Source organism: Azolla caroliniana, unplaced genomic scaffold (genome assembly GCF_043228905.1).
Source record: "Azolla caroliniana isolate FFs.n. ecotype wild unplaced genomic scaffold, voAzoCaro1.0.p SCAF_9, whole genome shotgun sequence".
NCBI lineage: Eukaryota > Viridiplantae > Streptophyta > Polypodiopsida > Salviniales > Salviniaceae > Azolla > Azolla caroliniana.
In genome coordinates this window covers 10068934-10079689 of record NW_028230444.1, presented here as the reverse complement: position 1 = coordinate 10079689, position 10756 = coordinate 10068934, and positions in this window count along the sequence as shown.

Here is a 10756-nt window from a genome sequence, read left to right as displayed (position 1 = left end):
CGCCTTTTCTTCCGTTGTTGTCCATTTGAAAGGAGTACGGTGGACTTCAGCATGTAATGGTGTGGCAAAATCCGCCAAATAGCGTATCATCCGACTGTGCCATCGTATTTGTCCCAGAAACTGGATGAGTGCTTTGGCATTTGTCGGCGTCTTTGCGTGAGTAATCGCGGAGATTTTGTTTGGATCAACTGTTATCCCCTCCTTACTGACTAGGTGGCCGAGGAGGGCCCCGCTGGTGCCGCCGAAGGCGCATTTGGCGGGATTCGGGCTTAAGCGTGAAGTTCGGCAACGCTCCAGGCAAAGTTGTAGATGCATAAAATGTTCAGTTGTTGTCCCATATACCGCAAAATCGTCTAAAGAGACCTGCATGAAGGTAGGTATATATTCCCCAAAAATCTCCATGATTGTCCGTTGAAATGTAGTCGGCGCCGTCTTTAGTCCGAACATCATGACGACCGCGACATAGACTCCCCAGCCCGTGACAAACGTTGTCTTCTCTTGCTCGTCGGGGTGCATACGTACTTGATTGTACCCACTGAAGCCATCTAGAAAGTTGTACATGTCATGCCCTGCGACTGCATCCAGTACGTTGTCGGTGAAAGGTAAGAGGAACGCGTCTGTAATGGTTACGGCATTCCATTTCTGGTAGTCCACGCACACACATATTTTGCCCTTTTTCTTTGGTACGACTACTATCGGGCTTAGCCATGTAGCTTGCTTGACTGGTCGAATGAATCCGGCCTTGAGAAGTTTGTCAATTTCCTCTTTTACGCGAGTCGCGTTGTCGTGAAGAAAACCGTCCCCAGGCGCAAACCGTGTATAGTGTGTGTGAACCGGCCCTTACACGTGGGCACGCCCCTTGTTGTATAGTAGATAGGTAGGCACAAAGGTCAAATCCTAGGTAGCAATATTCTATAGGGGAAATTGAGGAGTATCTCTGTCCGAAAGGACAGAGAATTAATGTGATGTAAACGGGTGAAACGGCCTCCCTCCTTGAGCTATAAAAGAGAGGGAGACGGGGGAGAGAAGGCATCGCGCGCTAGAGGGGACGAAGTGCTGTCGGACTGGGACCGAGCTCTTCTTCTCTGTCGTTCTCCATAGCTTTCTTTTGCGCAGGTTCTCAGGAAGCTGATCCTGCTCCGTGGAACGCCCGTGTGCTTCCGGTAGAATCTCCATCTTGCTCTCCTGTGTGCGTGGGTGATCAGGCGCCGGCATCCATCTCGCTGACCTGATCGGCTGTAACCTTTCAAGTCGTATGCATACATACAAATACATACACATATTTATATACATACACTAGCGTTCTCTACTCATGTCTCCTGTGTTGTCGGGCTGCGTCCCCGTGCGCTTCTTTGTCTATACGTGTGTGAGCGTCTCTCGCTCTCTCTCTCTCTCTCTCCCTCTTCTCACCTATTCCTTGGTCCAAGACCCCAGTGGTCCCACCTTGTTCTCCACACACAGCGTAATTTGGATTCATGCGGTATCGACGCTGTTGGACTGGTTTCACATCGGTCGCTAAATTGATCTTATGTTGATAGAACTTCGGATCAAATCCCTTCATGTCCTCGTGGGATGAAGAGAACACATCTTTATACTTCCTGAGAATTGCTATCATCGCCTCTCTCTGATCCGGTAGTAACTCTTTTGCGAAGGAGAGGAATCGGGGGTCTGACGTTGTACCTACGTTCACTTCTTCTAGGGTTGAGGCAGTGACTCGTTGTGAAATTTCCATTTCCCTCTCGAACACCGCCCGTCCTCTACTTAATTATAATATCGACTCTGGATCTGGTTCATAAGGCTCGTCGTGGAGCGCAATAGGCGTGGCGTAATCCACTGCAGTTTCTATTACGTCGATTTCGAATAGCGGAATGATTCGGGGGTGCTCGTCGAGGTATGCTTCTAATTCTGTATCATCCACCCCATCCAGCATATTTATATCTTCCGCGTATAACGGTGTTACCCCCTTGGGTTGTGCCGCCATTTCCTCTATGGGTATGCAAACCTTGGTGCGTCCGCGTCGAAAACTAATGCACTTATGTTGCCAACTCTATTTGATATTCGTCGAACGAAGCCAAGGTCTACCAAGCAGCATAGGATACACTCCTGGGGCGTCGAGGGTGAGGACTACCGCCGAGATGTTGAAACGATGTTCACCGATGATGATGCCTAATTTTCGGATTAAGCCTAAAGGCCTTACTGAGCGGGTATCCGCCATGCGAAGCCAAAATGGGCAAGCTTCCCATTTTGAAATTCCCAATTGTTCACATGTCTTCGCGCTAATTACATTGACGCCAAAGCCTCCGTCAATTACGCATCCTGTGATTTCCTGACCGTGTAATACCAACTTAATAGCTAAATTGTGGTGATCCACCACCATTGGTCCGGCACTGCTGTCCGTAAAGTTGGCGGAGACGCTTACCCCAGGTCTGCTCGTTATGTTATCCTCTACAGCTTGGCAGAACCGTGGAACTAGTTGAAGTAGCTTCTCCATGGTCAGTGTTATTTCGTAGCCTGCTAGTGCTTGCCATATGGGATCTGGAGATATTACGTCTTCCTCCAATGGCCCAACATTGTTCGCGGATTCCTACCGCATGCGTTCCGTATTGGCCGCGTTTGTTTTTTCGACCCATGTTGGGCCATCTGACGTAGCTCATCTTGCGCAGCCCAATCAACATTTTTCATTTGCTGCCTTGTCGTAACTTGCTGAACTTCCGCCATAATCGTATTGACAGCGGGGCCCTTGCCCTTGCGGAGTGGACATTGAGTGGCATAATGTCCGAGCTGTTGGCAAACGAAACAATGGACGCTGGATTCGCCTTTCTCGGCAGCTGGTGGCGTGTTCCTATCCCCAGGTGTGACTTGCTCCTCCCTATCTTGGTTCATTCTTCTGAAAGTCTGCAGTGGTTGTTGTTGGTCCCGGCGCGGCTCCTAGTGCCGGTCATTGTCCGAACTTTCGTCATAACGTCATTGGTTCCTATACTGTTGATGTTTCCCACGAGGCCCATTGAAGCCACCACGTTTGTTCACCGGACGGTAGTTTTCGTAACGTCGTCCTCCTTTATTATGTCTGTGGTTGCCCCGGTAGTCTTCGTCCTCCAGTTCTTCTTCCTCGGAATCGTTGTTATTCCGGCGATTCCGGTAGTGCCAGTCACCGCGTGGATTCCGATCCGTATACCGGGGTCGTTCTTCTTGGCGCCTTTGATCATTACGACGAGGTGGTCGTTGTGTTTCTATGCTTCGTACTGTGGGCGTGGGTCTGTTTAACATATTGTACTCACACTGCTCGACCGTGTGTGCTTTTGAGTGACAGATTGTGTAGTGGATTCACATGTTGCATTCCACTACGGAATGTCCAGAATTGAGGTAAATCGTGCACTGGATTGCTTGCCAAAAATGTCATTCCCTGTCCTGAGGTAACGCTTGTCGTAATGAGGACATAGAAAACTTTTCCTCATCTTCGTCCAGTTCGAGTTGTAACGCTCGTTCTATGACCATATCACGTGTTTCTCCTTTCACGCTATTGTTGTTGAGCGTCGTCCGTATCGGTTGCCGTAAGGCTGCCAAAAATGTCTCCCGAGCCTCGTCCTCTGTCGGGCCCCGTTCTAATTTCCGCCGCAGATTTTGGAAGCGTAAATTGAAGTCCACGACAGTCTCAACTGACAACTATTTGATTGTATAGAACTGCCCGAGGATTTCGCGTTGCGGCACCCTCCGATGAAAGAACCGTAGAAAGGCCGATTGCAGATGGTCGAAGGTCGTGATTGCTGGCAGTTCCATCTGCGAATGCCAAAATGTGTCGTGACTTGAGAATAGGAGAGAGAAAAATAAGATGACAGTAGAAGGTAGAAGGAGAGAGAGAGAGAGAGAGAGAGAGAGAGAGAGAGAGAGAGAGAAAGAACACTAGAAATGGAAAGAGAGTTTATATTATAAGAGAGCAAGGATTACAAAGAGGCTACAAACTGGTGTTGAACCGAATGAGTTGTGATGAATGAATAGACACCTATTCATAGGTCTTTATGGAGTATTCTAGAATGTTCTAGAATATTTTAGATATTTATGATATTTAATATAATCATGGAATATCCTAGAATGTTCTAGAATACTCTAAATGTCTTGTAATAACTAATAATACATTTATTATAACTATACATCATATATGTTAGTATAATAGTTAAAGGTCTAACATATAGACCAAGACGTCTTGGGCTCGAATCCTTGTAAGGCCAAAATCTATGTCTTCATGACATTATCCCCCCTTTTCGACGACAAGTTCCACGAGTCGGAAGACAAGATTTCGGACTTGGCTTATGAGGATATTTGTTGTGAAATGCAACAACCATTTCGGAGGCATTAGCAAGATCTCAAGAGGTTCCCATGTTCGATCATTAAGTGTATAATCTAACCAGTCAACTAAATAATACAGTTTGTTGCGAACGATCTTGGAGTCGAGAATGGCAGCAACTTCATATTCAGAGCCATCCGAAACTTCGATTGGAGGTGGGGGAGATGTAAGACGGCCTGGAATAGAGTTGGTTGTGTACGGCTCCAAAAGTGAAACATGGAAGACCGGGTGAAGATGCATATGAGGGGGAAGATCAAGGCGAAATGCCACATCATTGATCTTACCTGATATCACATATGGGCCAAAACGTTGATAATCCAATTTGCAGCAAGGTCGGGTTGTTTTAATGCGACCTTGTAAAAGCCATACTCAATCCCCCACTTGAAACGTAGTCGATGAATCACGTCGATGACGGTCGGCAACCTTCTTTTGAGTGTTTTGAGCATCACATAAATGGTGCAAAAGGATATCTTGAACTTCTTGGAGTCGGGTGAGCCGATCTTCAGCAGTCGGGTTTGTCGGGAGTTCGGGATGTTCAAGCATAGTCCAACGAGGATGGTACCCAATGTTTGCAAAAAATGGGGAATATCCAGTAGAAGAATGTTCTGAGTTGTTGTAAACAAATTCCGCCAAATGTAATAGATCAACCCAATCATCTTGTTGATAGTTGACAAAACAACGAAGATATTGGTCTACTGTTTGGTTGGTGCGCTCACTCTGTCTGTTAGTTTCTGGATGGTAGCCGGAAGAGAGTTTGCAAGAAGTATATAAGAGTTTGAACATGTGCCGCCAAAATTTTGAGATGAACTGGGGACCCCGATCACTGATAATATCATCAGGAAGACCATGATGCCGAAACACCTCTCGCATGAGTAACTCGGTTGTCTCTTGGCTCGTAATGGCCTTTGTGCAGGGAAGAAAATGTGCCATCTTGGTAAAACGTTCTACTACCATGAGAATAGAATCAAAACCCTTGGAAGGTGGTAGATCCGTAATGAAGTCCAATGAAATAGATTTCCATGGACTCTCAAGAATAGGCATTGGCTGTAATAAGCCATATGGATGATGTCGAGGTTTTTTGGATCGGCAACATGTATCACAACTACGAACATAATCCGTAACAAAATGGAGAAGTCGTGGCCACCAAAATGGCGAAGTTGTGGCCACCCGTTAACAAGGTACCAACTAGACCCACACAAGCAACATCAGTTGGGTAACGGCTAGGATGCAATTTAATCACAAGTCGTACCTGATTTAAAAATCCACGAAATTGAGACCTTGTACCATCAAATTTGGCCGGCAGACTAATCTTGGGTTCCTTCGGCGAGGTTTGAACTTCTGCTGCTTGTCGTTGCAATAGAGTAGTCTCCAATTGATGCACCCGTTGAGATAATTCTTCATATTGTTGTACTTTCTCAGCACTTACTTGTTGTAGGTCTCCCAATAATCTTTGATTTTCATGCTCTAGTGCCACGAATTTGGTTGTTAGCATTTTGAGCTCGGAGAGAACACGCATATATTCTTGCTTGCTGACGGACTCCATAGTTGCGATAGAAAATTGCTAGATTTGGTTGAATAAGGTTAAGATAAGAAGAAGAAGTTGGAGAAGAAGAAAAGAGATAGATTCGATTCAAACTGTCGTGACTTGAGAAAAAATAAGATGACAGTAGAAGGTAGAGGGAGAGAGAGAGAGAGAGAGAGAAAGAACACTAGAAATGGAAAGAGAGTTTATATTAAGAGAGCAAGGATTACAAAGAGTAGGCTAAGGGGCTACAAACTGGTGTTGAACCGAATGAGTTGTGATGAATGAATAGACACCTATTTATAGGTCCTTATGGAGTATTCTAGAATGTTCTAGAATATTTTAGATATTTATGATATTTAATATAATCATGGAATATCCTAGAATGTTCTAGAATACTCTAAATGTCTTGTAATAACTAATAATACATTTATTATAACTATACATCATATATATTAGTATAATGGTTAAAGGTTTGTAGCCCCTTAGCCTACTCTTTGTAATCCTTGCTCTCTTATAATATAAACTCTCTTTCCATTTCTAGTGTTCTCTCTCTCTCTCTCTCTCTCTCTCTCTCTCTCTCTCTACCTTCTACTGTCATCTTATTTTTCTCTCTCCTATTCTCAAGTCACGACAGTTTGAACCGAATGAGTTGTGATGAATGAATAGACACCTATTTATAGGTCTTTATGGAGTATTCTAGAATGTTCTAGAATATTTTAGATATTTATGATATTTAATATAATCATGGAATATCCTAGAATGTTCTAGAATACTCTCGAATGTTCTAGAATACTCTAAATGTCTTGTAATAACTAATAACACGTTTATTATAACTATACATCATATATGTTAGTATAATGGTTAATGGTCTAACATATAGACCAAGACGTCTTGGGCTCGAATCTTTGTAAGGCTAAAATGTATGTTGTCATGACAAAATGCAGCTCTACCATCCAACGTTAATCCAAACTCTGTCATTTTGGACTGGTGCGCTACCTCTTCTAGAAGTCTCTGCGCCATGTGATTCGCATTCCAGACATTCAAGAACAGGCGAATGTGGGTTGCGGCGTCTGTTTCGCCGTTGAAGCGGAGATAGGAGAAGGCCATGTTGAACGCTACAGCGGGCAAGAGAAGACCACCGTACTTGTGTGGTGATGGAACTTCCTGCGTGTCGTCAGGGTATTTGGTGAGTGGGAAGGTGATTTTGTGGTCCCGACAGATATCATTGAGCATCACTAAGGCAAGGTTTTTGCCTTGCACATTCCTCTACCTGGCGTGTGATGGACCTTGTGATTGGTCGGTCGTGTCGTCTTGGTTCTTTGGGACGTCTACGGCTAAACATCCATTCGTCGTTGTTCGTCTGTGAGAAGACACAGATCACCAGGCATGCTAAACATGTTACCGATTAGGAACACTCTCTACGGTCAGTCCTTCGACCTAGACCTCAAGGTGACTGCGTTGCAAGGAATGGTACCATCGTACCGTACTACGTAATGGGATACTTCCCCGTATCCTAGTAGCGTATAAGGGAAACGGCTACAACCGACTCCTTAGGAAGTGCACTAGTATCCGCAGTTACGCCTACACCTTTACGATTAACAGTACACAACAAAGAACAAAGACACATTAGCTAAAACCACAGGTATGCACCGAAATCAGAGAAGATAGTATTCTATTAGAATAACACTCTATGCACCAAAATTACACGCTACCTCTTACAAAGGATTTCTGCCCTTTATATACACAGGGTCTTTTAGCCATTCACGCTTCCTGCGTGAACCGTTACATGCGTTTCTTACACTTTTACTATATTCTAATATTCTTGCGCTTCTGTCCGTCGGTTACTATTCCGACAGACAACATCGACACAAGAAGGGACAAGTGTCAACCCTTCCTTATCCACTAGAGAAGAGTTGACACATTTGGCTAACTTCTTGTTAAACTCATAACTCTAATACTTAATTAAAATAATCAAACATAACCTATTAGACGTAAGAGCACTTTAATCAACTAATTCAAATGAAGAAATACTATACTTCCATTAATAGATATCATGTTAAATAGAAGTCAAGCCCAAATACTTCAATTATTAAGAAAATTTAAGCGATTAGATGTTGCTTACATTATGAGAGAGAAAGATTCTAGAAAAAGAGTTATACCCTAGGTGTTCAAGGACTACAAAAAGTGGCTTTTAGAATAAAAATTTAAACGCTTTATACCTTTTCACACTAGATAATCACAAAACATTTTATTCTCAACACTTTGTCTCTTGCCCTCTTTTCGTAGCATGTACACTTCTATTCTTGGTACTAATGTCATTCGAATTGTCATTCAAGAGCATGGGACAAGACGATTATGACAAATACTTAACAAAGTCTAGAGAGGATGTAGACAAGACATAATGAAGGTAGGACTTTCAAGAAGGGTGTACATTTTAGGCACAATTGATATCTAAGGAATAGGGAAGAGTTAGAAAGAACTTTGAGCTAACACCAAAGGAAGTGATGAAGCACAACTCACTATTGAGTATGGGATGCACCACTCAATTACAAAGTAGCCATTTTGATGGACTTCTTGAAATTAATGCTCTACTTTAACTAGCTAGTGGTTGGATGAAATACAATAAAATGATAAATCTATTGCATATGTTGAATAAAAATGTACAAATTTTAGTTCAAAAACTTATATTATTCCTCAACTTTGTGGCTCAAAACATTATTGGATACAAATGCTTTTGCTTTGTGCATTGCCCAAACACCAACTTGATTTGTTGTTGGAATCAAGTGATGAAACATATCGAGTGGGTAATAAAGGGATGAATATCAAGGTAATTCTATTTGGGTTTGATCCTTGGAAAGTAACAATCGGCAACGGTTCGGTTTGAACCGAACTGAACCACGAAACCATAGCTTAACGGTTTAAACGGTTCAACTTTAGGTTTTTTTAAACGGTTCGGTTCGGTTTTTTTAAACGGTTTAACAAATTTTTTTTAATTTAAAAAAAAAATACAATCTTTTCATTTTTAGACCTTATTCTCACATTTTAGGAACATCTTTAAAAATTAAAAAATTAAAAATAATGAAATATTAAAAATTTTAAATTTTAATATTGACCTAAGTTGAAAACCGAAACCGAACCGCAAAAACGTAGTTTTAACGGTTTTGTGGTTCACTTTGGTTCAGGTTTCAAAATTTTTAAATGGTTCAGTTTTGACCCTCTCAAACTGAACCGAATCATTGTCGATTGTTATTGGAAAGCTTAACATTAGAGAAATATAAAGATCATAATGAATAAAGTCACATGTGACAGAATATATTATCTTCCTTGGTGAAAGACAAACACATGACCATTATATTCTCGTTATTTTTCTTGCAAAAAGTCATCCACTATCTACAATTATGGTTTCCTATCCGTTAGTTATGAAAGTTCTTTTGGCTCTTTGGATTTTTACCATGATACTTAGAGTCCCATCCTAACTTTGCATATCTAAGATCGGGCTCAATGGACACTCTACTTGGACGTGATTTGTGTAATCTAAGAAGGGGAGGGGGATTCATCGTTTCTACTTTATATTTTAGATGTATTTACATTTTTATGCCTCTCATGCAATTGTTGGGTGCATTCATCCCCTATTTTTTAATAGTTTCAAATTTCTTTTATCCTTTTTGTTTGTTGGAACTTGGGGGAGGGAGAAATGTTATCTATGCACTTGATTTACTGTGTTAATGTAAATGAGGGCATGGGATTAACATGTAACCTCCTGAAACATGTGCCAAGTTTTTAATTCTTCTATGAGGAAGTCAATATGCAAGTGCACATATTTAGCTCCAAAATCTTGTGCATAGAATACAATTATTCTTGACCAAAAATCTCCCCTCACAAGGATACTAGTAAAAAGCCAAAGAACCTAAGGAATGTTCATAATTGATGGCCACAAAACTGGTAACTTTTTTGAAGAAAAGTAAAGGTAAGATAATGACCATGTGTTTGTCTTTCATTAAGGAAGATAATATATTCCATTACCATGACCACATCCCTTACTGTCTTCATATCTTATGTAATATTAAGCCTTACATTTGGGTATTTCTATGCATCTCAGAATTACCTTGATTATTAGTGTAAATATTGCTATACTTGATTATGTTGCAAACAACTTTGTCTTGACATGAAATATATAATATAATATTTGCCATTTTTTGAGATAATAATTAACATACAAATCAATGACTAATTGAAGGTTTTTTTGTAGAGTTTATTGTACATGGTGTGCTTTTTTAATTGCAAGAAGGGGGGGGGGGGATGGCTTGAGAGGCAACAAAATACATTGATTTTATGAGGTTATTAGGTTTCCTATGAACTTGGTGATTTGCCACGCTAACAACAAGGGGGTACATAGTTGTAATATTACCAGATGAGTGTACAATAATAACATCATTATTTTATCATATACATACTTGCATGTGTAAGGAAGAAGGTTGTTCGCAGACACTATGGCTAGGGGTGTGTTTTGGGGAATTTTAATACACATTCCCCACAACATTGTGTGTAAAAGCCAACATGATATATGTATAAACTTCCCCACATTATGTGAAAAAGTCAACAGGTATAAATTTGTTGCATGAAAAGTTCAAGTTCAAGTGAACATTTGTTAAAGCTATCATTATGTGTAGTGATGGAAGTTTCTACTATTATTATAAATAAATGGGAAACATTAAATAAGCTTACCAACTTTGAGATTTAGGCTAGGGGGTACAACTATGAAACTTGGCATTTATCAAATGGTAATGAAATGCTTGTATGTCTTTTGTTTAAGGGTTTTCCAAGTGTCGAACCACAAAGGTGTGGCATCTAACCTTGAACATAAATGGCATCTACCTTTATCGCTGCAC